The sequence below is a fragment of the Theropithecus gelada genome, chromosome 2 (genome assembly GCF_003255815.1).
Source record: "Theropithecus gelada isolate Dixy chromosome 2, Tgel_1.0, whole genome shotgun sequence".
Lineage (NCBI taxonomy): Eukaryota > Metazoa > Chordata > Mammalia > Primates > Cercopithecidae > Theropithecus > Theropithecus gelada.
Genome location: NC_037669.1, coordinates 159,838,563 through 159,861,895, shown reverse-complemented (window position 1 = coordinate 159,861,895; position 23,333 = coordinate 159,838,563). Strand labels below are relative to the sequence as shown.

At 39.3% G+C, this 23,333-nt stretch overlaps 1 pseudogene across 1 annotated transcript; it reads left to right on the top strand.

The window, feature by feature from the left end:
• Positions 1-529: 529 nt before the first annotated feature.
• On the top strand, positions 530-1,902 carry LOC112619587 (annotated as a pseudogene). The gene has a single exon (XR_003118255.1). The product of XR_003118255.1 is annotated as a 26S proteasome regulatory subunit 7 pseudogene (transcript).
• Positions 1,903-23,333: the final 21,431 nt, after the last annotated feature.

Here is a 23,333-nt window from a genome sequence, read left to right as displayed (position 1 = left end):
CTACAGTCACATCCTCTAGGGAAGGAGAGAAATGGAAAAATATACAGAGAAAGAAAAAAATTCTACCAGCATGAAAATAAATACAAGAATTAGTAGCACCAGACTCTCCAGATGAGAAGGAACCAGTGTAAGAATTCTGGCACCATGAAAAATCTGAACATTGTGAAACCACCAAAGGATCACATTAGCTGTTCAGCAATGATCCTTGACCAAAATGGAAATTCAGAAATAATAAACAATTCAAACCATGGAGCAAGGATGCTCAACAAGAGCCAAGACTAAGTTGAAAATCAACACAAAGAAACTTCTAAAGAAATCCAGGAAATGAAGAAAGAGATAAACATCTTAAAAAGAAATCAATCAGAGCTTCTGGAACCACTTAAGGAATTCTAAAATACAACTGAAAGCTTTATCAATAGACTAGGTCAAGCAGAAGAAAGACTGTCAGAGGATGAAGACTATTCTTTTGAACTAATCCAATCACACAAAAATAAAGAAAAAACAATTAAAAAGAGCAGTCTTCAGATACCACCGGAAGCAAGGAAGGTGCTGTGTAATCAGTAAGGAGCAGAGGCATTTGGAACTGCTAAAATGCCAGATTACCTTGGTGAGAATCAGCAGAAGACCAAAGAAGATGAGAAGGATGACAAGCCCATCCAAGTTCTGGATGAGGCGGATATTGCCTTGCTGAAAACTTATGGTCAGAGCACTTACTCTAGGCAGATCAAGCAAGTTGAAGATGGCATTCAGCAACTTCTCAAGAAAATTAATGAGCTTGCTGGTATTAAAGAATTTGAAACTGGCCTGGCCCCACCAGCACTCTGGAATTTGGCTGCAGATAAGCAGACATTCCAGAGTAAACAGCCTTTACAGGTTGCCAGGTGTACAAAGATCATCAATGCTGATTCAGAGGACCCAAAATACACTGTCAGTGTAAAGCAGTTTGCCAAGTTTGTGGTGGACTTTAGTGATCAGGTGGCACCCACTGACATTGAAGAAGGGATAAGAGTAGGTGTGGACAGAAATAAGTATCAAATTCACGTTCCATTGCCTCTAGCCTCAGATTGACCCAATGGTTATCATGATGCACGTGGAGGAAAAATCTGATGTCACATACAGTGATGTTGGTGACTGTAAGGAATAGATTGAGAAATTGCGAGAAGTAGTCGAAACCCCATTACTTCATCCAGAGAGGTTTGTGAATCTTGGCATTGAGACTCCCAAGGGCATGCTGCTCTTTAATCCACCCAGTACATGAAGACACTCTGTGTGCAGGCAGTTGCTAATCGGACTGATGCGTGCTTCATTTAAGTTATTGGATCTGAGCTTGTACAGAAATATGTCAGTGAGGGGGCTCAAAAGGTTCATGAGCTCTTTGAAATGGCCAGACAAAAAAAAAAAAAAAGCCTACCTTATCTTCTTTGATGAAATTGATGCTATTGGAGGGACTCAGTTTGATGTTGATGCTGGAGGTGACAATGAAGTGCAGAGAACAATGTTGGAACTGATCAATCAGCTTGATGGTTTTGATCCTCGAGGCAATATTAAAGTGCTGATGGCCACTAACAGACCTGATAATTTGGATCCAGCACTGATGAGGTCAGGGAGATTAGACAGAAAAATTGAATTTAACTTGCCCGATCTAGAGGGTCGGACCCCCATCTTTAAGATTCATGCTTATTCGATGAGTATTGAAAGATATATCAGATTTGAATTGTTAGCATGACTGTGTCCAAATGGCACTGGTGCTGAGAATGAAGCGTCTGCACAGAAGCTGGTATGTTTGCCATCAGAGCATGGTGAAAAATTGCTACTGAGAAGGATTTCTTGGAAGCTGTAAATAAGGTCATTAAGTCTTATGCCAAATTCAGTGCTACTCCTCACTACATGACATACAACTGAACCTTGAAGGCTTTCAATTTAAAACTTTTAATTGGAATCCTAACCTTATATAGACTTGTTAATAACCACTTCACAAAAAAAAAAAAAATGGTTTCAAAATTGAAAAAAAAGAACAGTCTTCAAGAAGTATGGGATTATGTAATGGGATTATGCACATCTATGAATTATTGGCACTCCTGAGAGAGAAGACATAAACAACCTAGAAAACATATTTGAGGGAATAATTCAAGAAAATTCCCTAATCTTGCTACAGAGGTAGACATCCAGACACAAGAAATCAAGAGAGCACCTGCAAGATACTATACAAAATTAACATCACGTTTCTCAAAGAGCTTAAAACAGAGCTACCATTTGAACCATGATCTATATACCCAAAGGAATATGGATTGTTATACCAAAAAAATACACGCACTTGTATGCTCATTGCCACACTATTTACAATAGCAAAATCATGGAATCAACACAGGTGTCCATCAATGGTGGATTGGATAAAGAAAATGTGGTACATACACACCATGGAATACTATGCAGCTATAAAAAAGAACAAAATCATGTTCTTGACAGCAACAGGGATGCAGTTGGAAGCTATCATCCTAAGCAAATTAATGCAAGAGCAGAAAACCAAATACTGCATGTTCTCACTTATAAGTGGGAGCTTAACATTGGGTACACATGGGAATGATAGACACTTAGGACTACTGGAAGGGGGATGGAGGTAGTGGGGGCAAGGCCTGAAAATATACCTACTGGGTACTATGCTCACTACCTGGGTAACAAGATAAATTGTACTCCAAATCTCAGCATTACACTATATGCTCATGAAATAAACCTGCACATATACCCTCTGAATCTGAAATAAAAGCATATCTAATATATATGTGTCATCATCTTTTTACAGAAACCGAGGTTTATGGATTAAGTAACTATATGACTCAGCCAGTATCCATTATTTGTATAATTCAAACTCAAGTCTTCTGGGCTTTTCCCTATTCCAAAATAATCAAATTTCTGTCAAGAACCCCTGAGGGTAGAGAGGAGGACACACAGAATGGGTTAGCATATGAAACTCTTTAATGATGTCTTCTAATCTACTATATGTTGATTAAATACATGATATATTTCAAAGATATATACACCAAGACCTTGGAATGTTCATAAGTGCTGTTGGGACTAATGAAATCTAGATGCATATAAGTTTTACTGAACTCATAGCATCTTATTATTCCATGTTTTTCCATCAGGGGATACCAAAAGTATAATATTATCACATAGATAGATGAATATTTTTGCCATTAGGGGTCATTCTCAAGATCTACCACTGTTTGCCACACAGCTTCCTGAATCTACTCTTTAACACATAATGCAAGCTGAGCACCACAGAATTAAATTTTTGTACCATGTGGCTCACTTACATGACAAATGAAAGCCATGATACTTGAGTTTAGGCTCAAGAGAGAAATACTTCACCTGAGCATGGTGACCATTTTGCAAATTATGACCTAAGAAATATGAGGGATTTGATTTTAAAAATCATATTCTTAGATATCACCTCAGACCTATTAAGTCAAACTCTCTGGAGATGGGGCCCACAGAATCATATTTTTTAAAACTCCCTAGGAAATTCTGTTACCCATAAAGTCTGAGACTCACCAGTGAAAATGGATACCATGAATAAGTACTGACTATATAATATTGCATTTAAATAAGATTCAAATGATTAGCATAAAAGTACATAGGATATAAGGCCTTGAACGTAGTGGTTCTTGTCCCTGAAGAAAAGAAACTATGAACTGCTAACATGTTATTAGCCAAGTGGGATTTTTTTTCCCTATACTGAGATGTGAGGATGCTCTTCCAGACCAAATTTAAGATTTTTTTTAATAAATTCTCTCTCTCCTACTTAATATAGCATAGCACAAACATCATTCATTAATATTGATATAGCCTCTGTCCTTATTGTTACTGTTTGTTGCACTTCATTTCATTTGTTTTCACATTCAGACATTCATTCCTTGACATACGTTGAAAATTGGATATGAGAGTTTATCCTGGTGAGTCTGTGAAGATAACTGTTGTCATGAAAAACGAATTGTCCTTAGAAGCTGATAAGAAAATGGAAACCTCAGTGTGATGAACAGAAAGATTCTGAGTCCACACCTAAGCCTAGACCAAGAGAATAGAGTAGTGGAATTGATAATGGGCAAGGTGGCAGCGAAGTGCCAGGCACTTGCTATTCTTCCTCTTAGAAGTTCAATATTTGCAGTGGAAATGTGTTCCAGGTTACACAGAACTCAAAGTCAGAATTCCGGAAATTTCTCCTTCATATCTGACATTAATGTAAGAGAAGCAGAATCCAAAGAGGACAAATTTCCAAAGCTACATAACTACTTGACAAAGCATACCAATGCTAGAACCATTTCACACCCATAAAATGTCTCACAATGTGACAAGTTTCCTTTAACTTTAGTCATATCTGTTACATAGCTTCTAGAAAGAAAGTTGAGAAAATTCCACCATGCCAAATCGGCAGGCAGTTCTCCTGAGCAGTATGTCATGATGCCGTACCCCTGTATCAAGTTGACCCACAAACCATCAAAAAATAATCTGTAATAGTCCAACCCCAAAGGAACCAAACCAGATAATGACTGGTTTTGCTCTCTTAAGCAGAAATGCATTTCCAGAAAAGGTGGGGAGAAGGGGAGATTATCTGGGATAAAGTCAGCCCTGTGAAACAGGACAGATGGAGTCAATGCCACACGTTGTGATGTGCTTTCTTCCCTGGAACCTACTGAGTTGAGGGCTGGAGTATAGGCCTACAGGAGGGTGGTTATAGATTCTCCTTCCCAAATGCACTTTGAAATGCATCTTCATTGAGCTGGTAATTAAAGAACTGCATTTCTCCTGATGGACACATAGACATGTTCGCAGCTTTATAGATCTCTCACATCTCTAACAGTTAGATACCATTCCACTACTCCAGACAACTGGGACTAAAAGGCAAATTAGCATCATAAGCATTTCAGCACCTTCCTTCTCTTAGAACCACTAGATAGTGCCCTTTCATTTCTCTGCTCTTTCCTTTTAATGGTTTTAAATGGATTTCTTAAAATACAAATCCTGTACAGAATGTTCCTCCAATCTGTAGAGATAAACACCATTGGTGCCCATAAAGAAATTGATGCTCCATACAAGCAGCTTAATCGGAATCATCCTAGAGTGTAGGCATTGCCTACAGATGATTGCAGAAAGAAAGGGAATGAAAGCAGAGTACAAGGACTGAGGCAAGCTGGGGGTGGTCCCTGCAGCCGTATCCTGTGATGCTTGGCAACAGGAAATGAGATTAAATAAATGTATCTCATTCCCCAAATATGAGGCTCTTCCAATTTACTACATCTTTTCTATACCTGGCCAGGTATGATTAACTACAAGGATAAGGATAAGGGTTGAGAGGAAAGGAGCAAGAAGCTGCAACTAAATCCTTCTGCTAGGTTTACAGGCGGGCTCCACTGGCTGCACAGATGCTAGCTTATTTGGGGACCTCCTGCGAACTAGAAAAAGGTAACCCTTGCTCAAAACGCTTTACTGCCATCTGCTGGAATGTTGTCAAAATAACTATTCATATCTAGAGTTGCTACAAGAAAATGTCATCCCCTGGAGGAGTGCCCTGTCACTGTACAACCCAAACAATTGTAAATTGAGGTTGCCTTGGGAGGAAATCTAGTTTGGCAGGTGGAACAGGAAATCCCAAAACTGTAAAAGAATGGTTTTGGGCCAGTCTATATCAAGAGACCACAACATGTAAATAAGGTGAGGCATAAGCCATGATGAAGCACTCCAGGGGGAGCCTAGGCTCAGGAAGCCAGTGGAGTCATTGCCTCTGCAGTGAGGCTGATCATAAAACCAGTTGCTGATGGAGGCAGAAGAAACTCAACAAGTCCAAGACAGGCCATAGCACCAACCAGACTGAGGGAGTAGGGCAGACTCCAGTGCACAGAATCAGACACAGATCTTCAGACAATGAACATAATTGCAAGGAAATAAGTAATTGCAACACAGGCTGTATAAGCACCCCACCATAGAAGTTAGCACAGAGGGTTGTAGGAGCACATAACAGGTGCACTTAACCCCATCTTGGAGTACCTGAAAAGCGTTCCAGAAGCAGCAATAACTAAGGTAAAACCTAGATAGAACACAGTTCCTGCCCTCAAGGAGTTTAGAGAATAGGTCTGACCTATCTCATACAGTAGCCAGTAGCCACATGTAGCTATTGAGCCCTTGAAATGTGGCCGGTGCAATGGAGGAACTACAATTTTAATTGTATTTAATTTTCATTTTAAAACTGAAGCAATGCAAAATATTTTTTCCATTAAATACAACTTTATTGTTTGGTAGGATTACATTTCACTCTAACCATTGCATTGGATAAGATATTACTGTTGTATTGTAATATACATGTATTTTTCTCCTTTTAGAAAATTACATATGTCACTCTCACTATATTTCTATTAGATAGTACTGCTTTAGCCCAAAGAGATAGTCATACAATCTGAAAAGTAAAGCATTCATTATAATGCTGGGATAGAAGTAGGCTCACCTACTACTCACTGTTATCTGGAAATGTTAAACAAAATGCTCAGAAGATCCTAGATGGCAGAGAAAAGAACACATATTAAAAGCAAATGAATGCAAGCTGAATTTATGAATAAATGGGTGGCACATACTTAAGCAGAGAATAAAAGCAATATATTTTAGAGGAGCACCTCATAATCTGGACAGAGACTGGTCCTTACCCTGGGGTAGAGTCTGTGGCTGTTACAGATGTGGAAATATAATGTTCACTTATATTACATCAGTCAGTGTGCATTAGTCTACAAATAACAAAAAGTCTAATAGCCAGTAGCTTCAACTTTAGAAGCTATCCATGGTTTACTGTTTAAAAACACAGAGGTAAAAAAAAATCTGTGGGTGGTTCAGCAGCTGAAATGTGTCTTCAAAAATTCAACAACTGCTATCCTTTTCTCCATCTTCCTAAGGATTTAGTGTTTTATCATAGACTTGTCACTTGAAGGTCCCAAGGCAAGAAGCAGTAGGGGTGGGAACAGCCAAGTTAGAGAATCTTTCCTTTAGCACATTGACGTTCCAGTTCTATCCCTAACTTCCAAGGAGACAGAGATGGCAATTATCTGGCAAAGGAGAGCCAGAAAGTCATAATATGCTTACACAAATCCTAAGTGTTCCATTGAAACTGGACTTACTGCTGCCAGGAATTATACTGGGGTCCTATTAGCAAGAACTAAAGGAAGGTAATGCATAATGTCTGCCACATTCACTAATTGTTTCATGATATTTAAATGTCCTATATTCTGATTCTTAGCAGGTAATTGGCTAAAAGACGCTCTCTTAAATGAGAAAACATAAATTTTTTATAATCATATATGATGGAGGAGAGCTATGAAAGCTCTAGCCAAATCAAAGCTGTAATAATCCAATGGCAACTTGCCTATGATTCTCTTATTCTCATTTAGGAAAAGTGGTGTCATCTCAGTCCATTATCTCCACTGAGAAGTACAAGTATGGGATTCACAATGACTGAACTGAAAAACTTGTTTTTACTGGAAAAATAATGAATTGTTTTTAGTATCCTTATAACGGGATGAGAAAACTGTAAGTTGCTCAGCATTATTGAGTCAAGAACAAGTTATTTTTCAAATTTCCCCAAGTAACAAGGGTTGTAAATTGAACCCTGTACTCAGTGATTTTAAGACACTTTTTTTTTTTTTGGTGCGTGTGTATGTATTTTTTTTAATATATACTTTAAGTTCTAGGGTACATGTGTACAACGTGCAGGTTTGTTACATATGTACACATGTGCCATGTTGGTGTGCTGCACCCATTAACTCGTCATTTATATTAGGTATATCTCCTAATGCTATCCCTCCCCCATCCCCACAATAGGCCCCAGTGTGTGATGTTCCCCTTCCTGTGTCCAAGTGATCTCATTGTTCAGTTCCCACCTATGAGTGAGAACATGTGGTGTTTGGTTTTCTGTTCTTGCTATAGTTTGCTGAGAATGATGGTTTCCAGCTGCATCCATGTCCCTACAAAAGACACGAACTCATCCTTTTTTATGGCTGCATAGTATTCCATGGTGTATATGTGCCACATTTTCTTAATCCAGTCTGTCACTGATGGACATTTGGGTTGATTCCAAGTCTTTGCTATTGTGAATAGTGCCGCAATAAACATATGTGTGCATGTGTCTTTATGACACATTTCTTAAAAGAATATTCTGTTAGGAGCTATAAACTGAAGACTGAAGAGTGGGAAGCAACATTAAATATCAATAATCTTGGCCACTGAGGGAAAGGAATCTCCATGTGATAATCACATGGAAATTCAAATGTGCCCTCATGATATACTTCATGGTATTCTTGTAAGCCACTTTCATGGAATGCCTTGCCACCAGGAGAGGCCACACAGCTCACCCTCTGCAAGGACGTGTCAGTGCACAGAAAGAAATGATACAGACATAAATCAAATGAAACCAAATTATGTTTAATAATTAGAAGTACATGTAGGCCTTTCATTTCTAAAGGTATTTATTCCATTTCTATTTGTTTCTAGAAGCTAAAGTGGGTCCTGGCAATACAGAAGAAAAGAGCACTAGGTCCTACCCACAATCTGTTCATAGCCTAATGGGAGAGACAAATGGGAAAACAAATGTCATTCATTAGAATAACGAGTCTTTTAGTAATAAAGACAAGAGGCTATAAGAATGTCTTGTAGAGGAAGCGATATTTTACTTGAGTTTTTTAAATGAATAATCATTTTCCAGGGAGACAATGAGCTAAAGGGGAGTTCTGGATGAGAACCCAAAGGCAGCCATTTGATAAACAGAATGGTGGTTGGAGAACTAGGTAAATTGTTCCACATTGTGTGTAATAAAGAAGATTCGATGGCTCTGAAAGAACAGAAAAAGGCAGAGACAACATGCAAAGGGCCTTGTACTGCACTACAGTGATGTAGTAAGTACAGAGTTTTGCAGTTGAAAAGACCTAAAATTGTGTCCCAGCCCCTTCACTACCAACCATGTGACTTTTAATAAGATATTTCCATTTTCTGAGGCTCAATTCTTCTCTTCATCTATAAAATATAGGTAATAAATCCTCTTGTGTGGATGAAATAAGATAATGATTATAAAAGTCCTTGGTAAACTGCAAAGCAGTATATTGGCATCTGTTATTCTTATCAATATACATGTATTGTTGTTAAACGGGATATAAAAGCAGGGAAACCTGTATTCACATTACCATCCAGGAACAATTGTACTACTGTTTCCCAGTGAATTAGTGGAGCAAAAGGGGCTGCAAACTAGCTTAAGTTGTGAGAACTCATCTAATAGCTAAAATAATGCTAATTAACTGTACTGTGACTCTAGTGGCAGAGAGCCACTAAAGACTATTTCTGAAAGTGCTGAAAACTTAGTAGATGGGCCTCTTGATGTAATTCAGTGGTGGTTTTATAGGTACCTTTAATGGAGCTGTTTTGTTTCCATCTGAACCTATTAGCTGCTGAGCATACCCCAATCCTTTCCCATGGAAAAATAAGGCAGCTGTGTTACTAGGAGCAATGGTCAAATGTACTGATTACAGCTTCACCACCACTACCAGCATCCCAATTGTGCCTGTGGAACCTTGTTACCACGGCAACCATTTACAAACCCTTCAAAAGGTCTTTCTAAGGAGTTCTGCTGGAGTATAAGCTATAACCAAAGCCAGGGCTGGCTCAAATAAGTAAATCTGAGCTCTAGCTTCAGCTATGTCCCTACATATTTCTAAGGTTTGAGAAATGATCTCAACTTACTAGGCTTTGATTGCTCCTTATCCAGAGAAAGGTTAGTCTTCACTTTTATAAGGCTCTGTGAGCACTGTCCTTCAAATAGATAATTATTGAGAGCCCACACCATAACAGGTACTTTACAAATAAGGTTCTCTACCAGGAGCCTTCATGGTTGTACGTTTTTATTCAGCATTTGTAATGGTTTCCTTCACTTTCATTTCTCTTTTCTGAGCCATCTAAGTGACCTTCTCCACCAAAGGTGAGCCTTTTTAGAAAGATGCAGCTACTCTTTCAAAAACTTACATCTTTATAAATAAGTGGCAACGCCTTTGTAATATTTCTTAAAGAGTGAATCTGGCTGTCAAAGCTGTCACATAGACTTTCCAAGGAGCTCTTGTGCAGGAGCTCATGAGACCAAGGTCCCAGGGGAGCAATGTGCTGATATGCATAAGGACCTCAACATCATTTATTGGTGTACTTAAAGTAAAAGGAAAGATGAACTTTTCATAGGAAGATCTAAGTTTAAAGCTCTAATTCTTTAATTCATTCTGTGTAACCTTGGATAAGTCACTTGATTTCTCATCCACTGTGATAGAATCTGAAAATATTAAGACTATCTCTCAAGATTGTTGTTAGACTCAAATAAGATACAGTGTATGTAAAAATTATTTAAGAGCATATGTTGTTACTTTCTCATATACCAACCTGTCCTCTATACTGACTAAATCTAAACTGGCACATGACAAATATTGAGCTAAGGTGTAAGGACTGGTCAGATAGCCAGAACCAGATAAGGAAACACAATAAGAATGACTACTTTGAAAAAATAGATGACTTATGACTAGTATTTAGGGAGGAAGAGACTTCTGTCTTCAAACTCTTGAAAGATTATCATGTGAAAGCAGGAAGAGATTTGTGAAGGAAGGTGTGAAGAGACTGAGAAGTTCAGAATGTAGAATTAGCTGATCAAAAAAAAAAAAAAAAAAAAAAACCACAGTATACAAGTGCGATTAATAGACTTTGAAATCAGAACTTGAGTTGATCCCAGTTCTGCCACTCTTTCCAGATGACCTTGGACAGTTTATTTAACTTCTGTAAGCTTCAATTCTTTCATCATTATAACGGCATTAATAATAGTAACGACCTCATAAGGTTGTTGTGAGGATTAAATAAAATTAGAGATATAAGAGTCTTAAGAGAGCCAATGGCTCATGGAAATGTTTCTATAAATATTGACTACTTTTTCACGCCTGTAATTCCAGCACTTTGGGAAGCCGAGACGGGTGGATCACGAGGTCAGGAGATCGAGACCATCCTGGCTAACATGGTGAAACCCAGCCTCTACCAAAAATACAAAAAAATTAGCCAGGCGTGGTGGCAAGCACCTGTAGTCCCAGCAACTCGGGAGGCTGAGGATGGCATGAAAACTGGACGCAGAGCTTGCAGTGAGCTGAGATTGTGCCACTGCACTCCAGCCTGGGTGACAGAATGAGACTCCGTCTCAAAAAAAAAAAAAAAAAAATTGACTACTTTTATTAAATGATGAGAGGTTGAGTAGGAAGAAAAGGAAGATAGTCTAATGGGTGGAAATTTCTGGGAGACAGATTCAATTCCATAGGAGGGAAGCATTTCCAAGGATAAATGCCATTTGACAAGGGAGAAGTTATGCTGTCCTAGTTCCTCTTTCTGAGCGGGATCCCTGGATGCTGCCCTAAGCCAATGGTCGTTACCTACAAAGCTTGGTCTAGGTGTCAAGCAGTACACTTCCCTTATTTGAGAGCTGAAATATTTGAAGCTGAGGAAGCAACTAAGGGGGCAGTAGTGCCTTGAAAATCAACTAATTCAAAATCCCAGAAGACCATGCTAATACATTACCAAACCTATGGGAGCTGGGCAAAGACAGTAGATCCTGGAGGGAGGCCAACAAGGAAGAGGGAGTCAGGTAGAACCTGGAGTTACTACTCACCAAGAAAGAGGCAGCTGCTGGGGTATGTGTGTGTACAAGGCTATCCAGTGGGGATTGTTGGAGCACAGGCAGGGGCAGATGCCCTCTTAAGGTGGTAAGTTTTCAGTCACTAAATATTGTCTTATAGAAGCAGGGAGCCCTCTAACAGGAAACCACAGATGGTGTTCTACCTCTGGCAGAAAACTTGGTCTGCACGCATGACTTCTATATATATATTTCCAGATCTAACAGTTATACTTTTCAATGAGTTATAAGGCCCCATGTAAGGTCTATATAGCCACCTTCTTTCCTCCACCCCTTCCCATATATTTAGACAACACATATTTATTGAGTACCTACTATGTAGCCGACATGGTGCTAGTTACTGAGGAAACATGGTTCTTGTCATCAGGAAGCTTACAGCCTACCACTGTTGTCCAGTAGCTATATAATGTGAGTCATGTGTATAATTTAGCATTTTCTGGAAGCCACAGTAAAAAAACAAACCATGAACTTAGCCTTAATACTATACTTTATTTAACTATGTATATCCAAAATATTACCTCAACATGTAATTAACATTTTAAAAATTATTAATGAGCCCTTTTGCATTTTTTGTATTAAGTCTTTGAAAATCCAGTGTTTTTTTTACACTTACAGCACATCTCAATCTGGACTAGCCATGTTTGAAGTGTTCAATGGACATCTGTGCCTATTGCTCCCATATTGAACAGTGCAAATTTAGTGAAGAGTTATTTTAGAAAATAATAACTTTCTAGACTGAGAGCAGAGATAAGCCCTGTTTTGTGGGTTAGCAATGGTGTACTGGTAATTGTTTAAAAACTGGCTTTGGGGAGTACATAATTAGTAATATCTGCTGATTTCCATAATGCCTTAATCTAAATATCAGGCCAAATAGGAATGACACCTTCTTCTGAGATCATAAAATTGTTCTTCAAGTGCTGAAGAAACAAACTTCCCTCTCCTAGAAAGTGGACAAAAAAGTAAGTCAGGGACATCAGAGAGAATGTGGCCTGGTTTCATGGTCAGGTGATCTAAACTCCAATCCTAAAAGTTTAATTATCTTCAGGAAGTTCTCACATTTTAGCTCATCTGTGCAATGGGGATTACAGCAATTGTTATGAAGCTACAAAGGGATAAAATGCATGAAGGAGTCATGCAAGGACCCCTACAAGTACAAATTTTTATTACTGACTTTTGTAAACTTCCATCAATGAGGTTTTCGAACTACTTATCTTCTAATTGACCAATGAAGATTATATCTATTTATGGTATATAACATGTTTTGATTAATGTATACATTTTGAACTGGCTAAATCAAGCATTCGCTTGATTACAATGAGCTAATTGATTATGTTGTAATATGTTAATTATAACGTATGTATTATGTACTTATTTTTATGATGAAAACAATATTTACTGTGTTAGAAATTTTCAAGTGCACAATACAGGTAACTATTATCACATCTATTGTACAGTTGTACAATAGATCTCCTAAACTTATTCCTCCTGTCTAACTGAAATGTTGTGTCTTTTGGCCATTCTCCCTAACCCCACCCCTAAGAAATCTTATTAATTATTCTGACTTGCCCACTTAGGAGCTACTGTTACTGTGGGAAGGCGGGTGGCCACTTAAAGGCCCCAAGGAAGCTCCAAACTGTCATGTTCTTAGAAAGATGAGGAGCAATTGCCAGGGGAGCTGCCCAGTCCCCTCCCAACATGTTCCTGCTGTCCAGGAAAAGTAGCTTCCTAGAGAGATAATTAAGACATGGTGGCAATTTCTGCATGTCTCTGTGGCTCTTATTATTAATGAAAAGGGGTAGGGAGGGGCATGATTTGCTCCTGGTTCTGTCGTATTATCACGAAGTAATACAGCTTCTCAAATAAATATTGTCAACTAATTGCCATCAATCCTCAAAAGCCCAGCTGTGATGCTGTGATTAATGGGCATTTCCATCAAAGCTTCTCACACTGCAGAACTAGAACAGATGGCTACAGGTGATCAGTGGGTCTAGGTGATATAGGGGCAAATATTAATAACTATCACTATTTATCAAGTGTTTCCTGGGGCTGGCTTGAGCCACAAAGGCAGGTGCTGAATATTCTGAGCTGCCCATTTAAGCACTAAGAATTATAATGATACTCAAGGTTTGAGCCTGGTAAAAACCCTCCAGCCAGCATCTCCTCATCTTTTAAGCAGAGCAGTCTCATAACCCACACTCCAGAGTTTAGTTTTAGAAGGCTTTGCTTTTCCTTGTCATGATGTATGAATCCAGGTAATTGTCATTAATCTTTTGATGTGGACATGGGAGACACACCCAATCATCAAGACATCTGATAAAATGTCCAGAGCAGAAAGTCACATGGTGCCAGAATCTCCCAAGGGGAAAAAGAAGGGTTAGAGTTGCCAAATGAAATACAGGACGCCCGTGCAACATTTTGGAAATACTTACCTTAACAGATTATTTGTTGTTTCCCTGAAATGTAAATCTCACTTGGTATCCTGTATTTTTATCTGCTGCACCTGGCAACCCTAAGGTAGGTACCTCCCAGGTTAAAGGTACAGCAGCTAGCTAATTTGTCCTACCTCAACTAGCAATATCCTCCTCACATTCCTTGCACTAGGAAAATGAATTGCTTGTGATAAATATTAATTAAAAGCCAAAATTTTATATTTTGAAGTACACTTGAAGTATCCATCCCATTTTCTGTCCTTCCTTTGAATTCACAAAAATAAAGTCCTCCCTCATTACTATAGGCTTAAATGGTCATTGTCTTCTTTTGAGTTATTTCAAGGCCTCATTGTGGGCCATATTCTCTATTTCACATATAGCAATTAGTGCTCATAACCAGCCCACAAAGAAAGTATTTTTGTGAAAAAAAAAAAAAGAGGAAGAAGAAGAAGAAGAGAAATGTCAAGGTTATCAGCACCTAGGAAAGTCCAAAAAACTGCCACAGCCAAGAGGACCCTAAAGAGACATCACAACTAAACGTGATGCAGCATCTTGTATGGGATCCTAAAGTAGAAAAGGGACATTAGAGAAAAACTAAGGAAATAAAATTAACTGTGGACTTTACTTAATAATGTGTCAATATTGATTCATTAATTATGACAAATGTACCATCTTAATGTAAGATTTGATAATAGGGAAAATGGTATGGGGTATGTGGGAACTCTATACTACCTCCTCAACTTTTCTGTAAATCTAAAACTGTTCTCAAAAATAAAGTCTATTGCATTTAAAACTGAGAAAATCTATAAAACAATGGTTTTCAGCCATTAAAAAATAGAAAAGAAGGTTTCTTAATCCCTATTTTACAAATAAATTAATTAAATTCCATAGAACTTAAGCACCTTCCCCAGGTTGCACAGGTAAGTCAATGGCAGAGATAGGATTCAAATCCAGGTAGACTCCAGAACCCATGGTGAGATGCATCTTGTGTAAAATCAATCCAGCGCGCACTGTTTGGGAGCCTTCCTGATAGGGAATTATAAAGATCTATTGGAATTAGAAACTCTGTCAACTTTGTAAGGTGGGTTGTTTTCCAAAGAAACAGATCCGCTTGATTTTTAAAACTAATTACCAACTGGGACTTTATTAATAGAATAGCAGGGGTCTAAGAATAGTGCCAAATTGTGTTCCCCTTGGGATTTAGGCTGTCAGGACAAGTCTGAAGGATACTAGGGCCCCGGGGAAGAGGCAGAGCGGGTGTGACTCAAGGGCAAGGGCCCAGGCTTAGGGCGGGTGGAAGAACCCTGAGAAGAGGATGTCATTCTCTCTCAGATTCTTCCCTTACCTCTGAAGACTGGCATCTAAATGATGGAAAAAGAGAGCTGCAATAAACAAGTTAGTAAATACAGCTCTGTTTGTTTATAATCTCCCCGGGCCATCAAGGGAACATCAGCCGCAGCAGGTTCTGTGGTGACATTACAGGACACACGAGGTCAGTGCCAGCAGCCTTTGGATAGGCATAACAGCCTTCTACAGCAACCGCTCCATCAGGCAGTGGCAGGGCAGGGCTGGAAGATATCTCCACAGCAGATCAGAGCATGAGAGGAAAACGGCTAAAAGCAGGTTTGGCAGGGGCGTGGAGAGCACGTGTGAGATCTGCTGCAGGGACTTTCAGGGCCCTTTGGAGGAAACCAACGTCCCACTAGGCAAGTGAGGGCAGAGAAAAGAACAAACTGATTTTTGGTTATTTTTATAAAATATTCTTAGCCCCTGAGTGACTTTCTCTGGAATAGTTAGGGTACATGAAAAACAATGGGAACCTCACTGTTTTTACACAGCTTTCAAATTCAGAAATAGTCTGTTAATTTTAACAAGACAATGAATAAGAAAATGTAAGAAATAATTACTGTGAATTGTCTCCAAATGTACATTCTAGAATGCCTATCAACATGCTACGTTCTATAGCTACTTTAAGTTTTTCTTATGTCACTAAAAGTTTTAATTTCACAGCATGTCTAATGTAAGGTTTCCCCAAAGAGAATGTGTTTCTAACCCTGCTAAGCAATTTATAACCCTTTACAGAAGTCAGTTATTCAAAATGCTTTTATACATATCTACTATTTTTTCTCATATTTCTTTGAAAATCATAAATGCAGTTATTACCAGGAATTTTTCCCCTTGTACTGTTTTGGTGCCTTGCAGATTACCAAAAGCTTACAGCATCACTTTCTCACTTGAATTCATTTAAATTCTGTTGTATGTGCAGGGTAGCATGAGTTGGTAGTAGTGGTAAGGCCTCATTTATTGAGTCTCCATTAAGAATTAGGCACTGTAGAAGCGATTAATTATAATGGTTAACAATTGTTGAGGGTTTATTACATTCCAGGCACTGTTATAAGCCCTTCCTATGAATTAATTTAATCCAATAAGTTTCTGGTTCACACCACAAAGCCAGACATAGCCTCCGCTGTGTCCTGTTTATTGGGGTCAAGAGCCTCTTAAAGGTGGGTAATTTTCCTGAGAAATGACTGGATCTAGCCATGTGCTTCCATATCTCACTGTAGCCTCTGTGGAACCCATCCCTTGACCTGGTACTGCCAGACAGATCCTGGCTGGGAGCTGATGCAGGACCAGATGGCCCATGTTCTAAAGAAATCTATACGGCTATTGATTAACTTACATGCAATAAGAGGCATGATGGAGTCGAGTCTAGCCCCCTATGTTTCTTGGGTGGTCAAAGCATTTCTTAATCCAGGGAGGTATTAAAAAGAGAGCATCTTCAGCTGTACAGGGTCTAATTCTCTGAGGCACAGGCCAAGAGTTAGGAATAGATCCATGGTCTTGGGATTCATCTCATCAGGATTCTCCAAAGGGGTAATTCACACGTGGGATTCCAAGGCCAAACTGTAGTGGTAACTTAGCTAGCCAGGATGCAAGGGATGAGTTGTAACCCAGTGACTGAAGGTGTGGTACTGGGAACCAAAAAAGCAGATTATATTAATCATGTTTTTTATTTTCTCTATTTTTATGAGGATTGTGGCTCTGGGAGGGACTGCCCCTTCCAAAGTTAGCTAATTCTTAAAGATAACAAACTTCCTGAGAGCATGCCCTCGATATGCAAACCAACCAGTTCTCCCCCTTTTATCAGGCTACCACAGTCTATACTATTTTAGTCTAGAATAGTCTAGTATACACTATACTACTTCCCTACCCTAGTTATCACAGGCCAGTTATCAGCCAAGCAGGAGCAGGCCCTATGCTCCAGAGCTCGCTGAAATTATTCAAATAGCTAATCCTAAAATGATCCTTGTGACCCTGCCTCACCCATTCCTTCCCATGAAAACCACAATAAACGCTGTCACCCACGCTTTTCCCTGACATCCTCCACCTCCTGATTGACCCTGGTACTTCTCCATGGGGTTTGGATAATGATCCCAAAAGACACAATCCTGAATGCCATAATCTGAATGTTGAAATCCAGAAAGACCAAAATCCTTAAAGTCTAAATCCCTACAGTCTAAAATTCCTAATGTCTAATTGAATCCCAAAGCACAACGACCAATTTGGAATTATGTACAATCAAGGCTTCTGAAAGTGAATTCAAGGTGTTACCAATAAAAATTGTTTTTATCCATTCAGTCCAATGCATTTGACAGAAAATTCAGACGGGTGAATTGGCCATGTGATATGGCAAAGATGAAAACTTCAGTTTAAAAATGCATCATGTGTCTGCATTGGTGTTCCCTCCAGCTGACGAAATTCCAGGAGCTTTTAGCAGTTAAAGCCATATTTACCTGAAGAAGCCTAATGAAATTACAGACTGGTTCAAAAATAAATATATGCACAGAAGACTAAGAAGACATGCAACAGTGTTGCTGTTCCATCACCAATATTGTTTCTGCCAAATTTTTGCTCTGTATATGAGTGCATAGGAAATGAATTTCCACATGTTCAAAACAACATGGAAGATGGCACAGAAGATGAGAAATTTTAATAGAAAATGCTCATGTTGGGGTACAGCAAATCATAGAATAATTTTTAAAACGGTAGCACCAGAGTGAACATATTCTCCAAGGTAAAGAAAAAAATGCAGCTATGCCTCACTGTGGAAGACTTCAAAATATAGTCAATGATTGTGAAAATCAGCCAGCTCTTAGGGACTGTCTCCATGCAATTGCCTTTAAACTATTTCTGCAATATACTTTTTCATATGTCAAATTTTCTTTTTCATTTCTTGGGTGTTTTCTGGGGTTATTTTTTCATTTTTTAGTTTTTTCCACTATTTTAAATTATCCGCATTATGTTTTACAATTTGCTATGCTATGTATCTCATATTTGCATCATTTTCAATATTGGAGATATAAATTGCTTGGAGACTTTTAGAGAGTTCCAATTCATTTTATAGATTTTTTGCAGATTTGACTCTATGTAAAAGTGCATTATCAAAATGTTGACATTGTGTGTAAGCATTGCGCATGTATACAACAACACTGAAACTTCCTCAGTAAATTAAGAGATGTCCATTTTGTACATCTGCATTTGTGAAAGATAAACTCTCCCAAGATCTTGATTATTTGGGAGACCGCATATGCAGTGGTGACCCATGGCGGGTTTTGAGCAAATATCAAGAGACTTAGGTTATTTATCACAGTGTTTCAGATGACAGAAGTTATAAAGCTGGTCACACAATTACCAACCATAGTAATATACATTTGTACATTTCCATTTTTGACCTATTTCTTTATACATACAGTTCATCTGCTTATAATGGTTATACCTGCATGACTCATTACCACACCTGTTTATGCTTGCAAAAATATGTTATTGTGTATTTTGCTTGTAAAGTGACCTATGAAGTGTTCTGTCATGTTTTTATATATTTCTCAAATAAATCTTTTAAAAACATAAAAAAAAATGTCTTTTAAATAATGTCCTTTAGTGGCCAAGTGTGGTGACTCACACTTGTAATCCCAGCACCTTGAGAGGCTGAGGAGGAAGGATCACTTGAGACCAAGAGTTTGAGACCAGCCTGGGCAACATAACAAGACCTTGTCTCTACAAAAAATTAATGTAAAGAAAAACTTAAAAAAAGGAGTGTTTTTTGTTATTTTTCCAGAATTATATTTTCAGGATCTTTCAGGATTATGATCAACTCCCAGTTTGGAGAACTCAGTTGAGAAACCCTGCTCTCCACACATGGAACTTCACAAAGAATTGGCATTCAGCAAACACTCATTGACTTGGCAAAGGGAAGTGCCTCTAATGCTCAAGTACAAAGGTTTCTTAGTTTGGATTCCCTCAGAAGCAAACCCTGAATCTGCTGCAAGTGAAACTGAATGCAAGTAGTTATTTGAGAGGTGAAGAGAATACCAATAGGAGAGAGGAGGAGTGAGACAGAGAAAGCGAAGGCAGCATTTTAAGGGTACATTATCAACCCAGCTACCACAGTAGGTAACTGGAGCTCAGTCTCACTGAAAAAACTTTGGAGGCCATGTGCCTCAAAGTTATCCTCCCAGAAGGGTGAGGGAGCTGGAGTACATACCCACCAGCTCCCATCATTTATTGGCAAGGACTTCTCTCAGGGGATGTCAACTCTCTAGCACTTCTATCTTGCCCAGTGCATGGCAAAGCAGACTCTAGTGACTAGAGAAGGCCCTCAGGCAAAGAAATGCAAGTGCTATGAGTTGGATGGGTGTTCAGTGGGATATGGGTGTGGTATGTGGAACATCTACTACAGAAGAGATCATTGGCAGTTTCTGAAAATTCCGACAACGATCTCCTAGACCTCATTCTCCAAAACCAAGAAAGGAGAAATGTCAGTTGATCCCTATATTGAATATACACATACTGTCTATTTTGGGATTTAAACATGTACCAACTGTACAATCTAGTAGAGACAAAAAAAAAAAAACAGACAAGATAATAAAATGGAAGAACTGTGGGGAGGTTAGTGTAGCTATTCACAGGGTTAAAATGCATGATTACTTTGAAACAGCCCCATGTCCAGAGAGTGTTGCTCTATACTTTTCATGCCATTATAAGGGGAAATCATAATAGGGTCTGACCTCATGATCAAATCCCAGCATTCAGACAATGTTACATCAACATATCAACACCCTTTAATGGGTAAGTTTGCCTGTCTTCTTTGCGCTGCCATAACTCTACTTTTGTCTGTGGAACAATGACAATGACCACATATCACAAAGAGAAGCATTTGGTTGTATCAAACACAGAAGAATTCTAGGGATGAAATGGAGTACCTCAAGGCATGCCCCAAACAGGATTTATCTGGCTGACTCCTCCCTCTTCTACATTGGAAGAGGAAGCACATGGAATTCTAAAATCATATTGCCCTGGCTAAAGACCCCATTCATCCTTTTGCTAGCAGCAGGACTGAATCATACAGAGTCCTTGAGCATCAGAATGCTCAAGTGTGAAGTGGGAATAAAAATACCTTCTTTACAGGCTTATTGTGAGTATGAAATGAGACATGGGTATAAACAAGCTTCACTAAGTGTAAAATGCTACGTGAGTGTTAGTAGTTGTCTTATGCTTCATAGACCATGATGACCTTGGCCACTAGTCTGACAAGAACAAAATGATCATTCACAAAGGATAAGAAGAAAGGGGTTTCCTCTCAACTCTACTTCTAGGGAAGGGAAAACAAACCTGTCCTGAGCTTCCAGTATTTTATTATACTTGAAAAAGTAAAAGGTATACTTGAAAGCACACCCCTCCCATTTCAGAGTGAATCATGTTGCTAATCACCAACAGTAAAATCAAGCTCAAAAGGAGGAATGCTTAGTTTATTTTTTCAGCATTTGAAAGATGAAACACTTAATTATACATTCTGTAATTAGTTTGTAATTTCCCACAAAAGGTGCAAGAGGAATGTTAATGGTGGCTGCATGCCCTGTGAAGAGGGAGCAACATATCTGGTATTCAAGCACCATCCCATAAAAGGGGTTCACTAAGTACATTGGGGCCATCATCAGCTTTGTTCAACTACAAAGAAATCCTAAAGGCAGCTTCCATCAGCACAGTGATGAAGGAGAAAGGCAAAATTCTTTATATATTAAGGTCTGCCAAGGCCATCACCTAGGGAGTTGACTGCTTAATTACTTCAGTTTTGTGGGACTGTTGGTCATCTCCTGAGAAAGAGATCAGGGAGTTGAGACGACATTTTGTGTTGGATGTTCCCAGAAGTCATAGGGCTTGATTGCCTCTTTTCTATTGTTCATTTCTGCTACTGGTATACATTCCTCCCAGAACTGGTTCCCTTGGGTAGCAAGCAATTACCAAAAGCATTTCAAATTTGAAGGACTACAGAGTATGTTCAAGGTAATCAGGACCAAGAAGCCTGCTTTCCAGGCTTAAGACCAAGCAATGGGGATGTAATCACTGAGTGATTATCCAGTGGTATGGACAGAAGTCAGAAAGCAGGAGAATCACCAATTCACCCAGCAGGTGCCTGGACGGACATGCCCCTTGGGAAGAGGAGTTGATTTTCTGTGCAAACTACAAAGTATGACTTACATTCAAATTTGATGGGCTCTGCCTGCTCATAGAAGCAGAGGGCAATTGGGTAGATTGTTTGCAAAACTGGCCCCAGTGATTCACTTCCCTGCCTCCACACTTGCTTGTAATGTGATTCAAAGTTTTTCCCATCAAAAGGCTGCTTTCTAATCCCTTGAGTTTGACCTGGCCTCATGACTTATTTTGGCCAAGAGAGTGGCAGAAATGACATTGTGCCAGTTCCAAGCCTACGCCTGAAGAGACCTTGCATTCCTTTTCTTGGAACCCTGTCCAGCCACTATATCGAAACGAACAAGCCCAGGCTAGCCAGCTGGCTAATCGAGACACATGGCCCAGTCACCCCTATTGCCTCAACCATTAGCCAGACTAGCCCCAGAAGTAGAGCTTCCTACCTGACCCACAGCTGACCACAGATCCAACATGAGCCCAGCTCTATCCAACTAACCCATACAATTGTGAGTTAAACCAATGGTGGTAGTTTTCAGCTACTACATTTCAGGGTGGCTTATCATGTAGAAAAAGCTCCATAGACAGACATATCCCATAGCCTATTCTGGTGGCAAATATCAGGCACAATGACACCAGAGAAACAAAGTGTTTGTCTTCTCAGGGACAAGATTCCACACCAGAACTGTGTGCGCAGCTCCACTCCCTATAACAAGGCTTGGTCTGCCCACTTGGGCAACTGCAAACACCAGCCTCTGGGTATTGCTCTGCATCTCCGCAAATAACCTCAACTCCAGCTCTAACCCACCATTCCTTGTGCTCAGTTTCTATTTCTTTGGCCTAGTTTTGCCCCCTACCTTGATTCCCGCCATTTTCCTGCCCACATTTGTCTTGCACATCTGAGCTCAGCACAATTCTCCCACTCCTTCCTCAGCTCCTCTTCATGCTCCTGCTTTCTGACTTCTGTCCATACCACTGGATAAGAACTGCTCACACCAAGGTTACTAATGGCCTCCTAAGTCCAATGTTCAATGGCCCATCTCCATTTTCCTCTTATTCAACATCACTGCAGTAGTTGACACTGTCTTCTGTGACCTGTTTTTAAGAGAGTGTACTTACGAATTTTTCCGAGAACCTCATTTGAAAGAATCCTTTCATTCTAGTAAGTCTGAAGGCTTGAACATGATCATAGTGAGGGACTTGCATAGCAGATGCATTTTCAAATGACAGAAGAATTTCCAGTGTTAATGAGAAAGATGGCTGCAACATTGAAAAAGTGGGCAAGATATGCTGAGTACGATTCTTCATGTTCTTAGCTTGTTCCAAGCCAAGTCTATTTTTAAGGGCCTTGTTGCATCTAAAAAGATAGAAGGTAAACTCAAAAGAACACTGGACAGGAACCCGGAATTCGGAATTAGTCCCAGTTCTGTCATTTATCAGCAGTCCATCTTTGTAAGCTACTTAACATCTCTGAACCACAATCCATCTGTGAAGTGGAAACAACTGCCAGACTGTAAACTACTTGAAGGTAGGGATTCTTTGTATACTTTTTTTTGTGGAGACAGAGTTTCGTTCTTGTTGTCTAGACTGGAGTCCAATGGCAGGATCTCCGCTCACTGCAACCTCTGCATCCCAGGTTCAAGTGACTCTCCTGCCTCAGCCTCCTGAGTAGCTGGGATTACAGGTGCCCA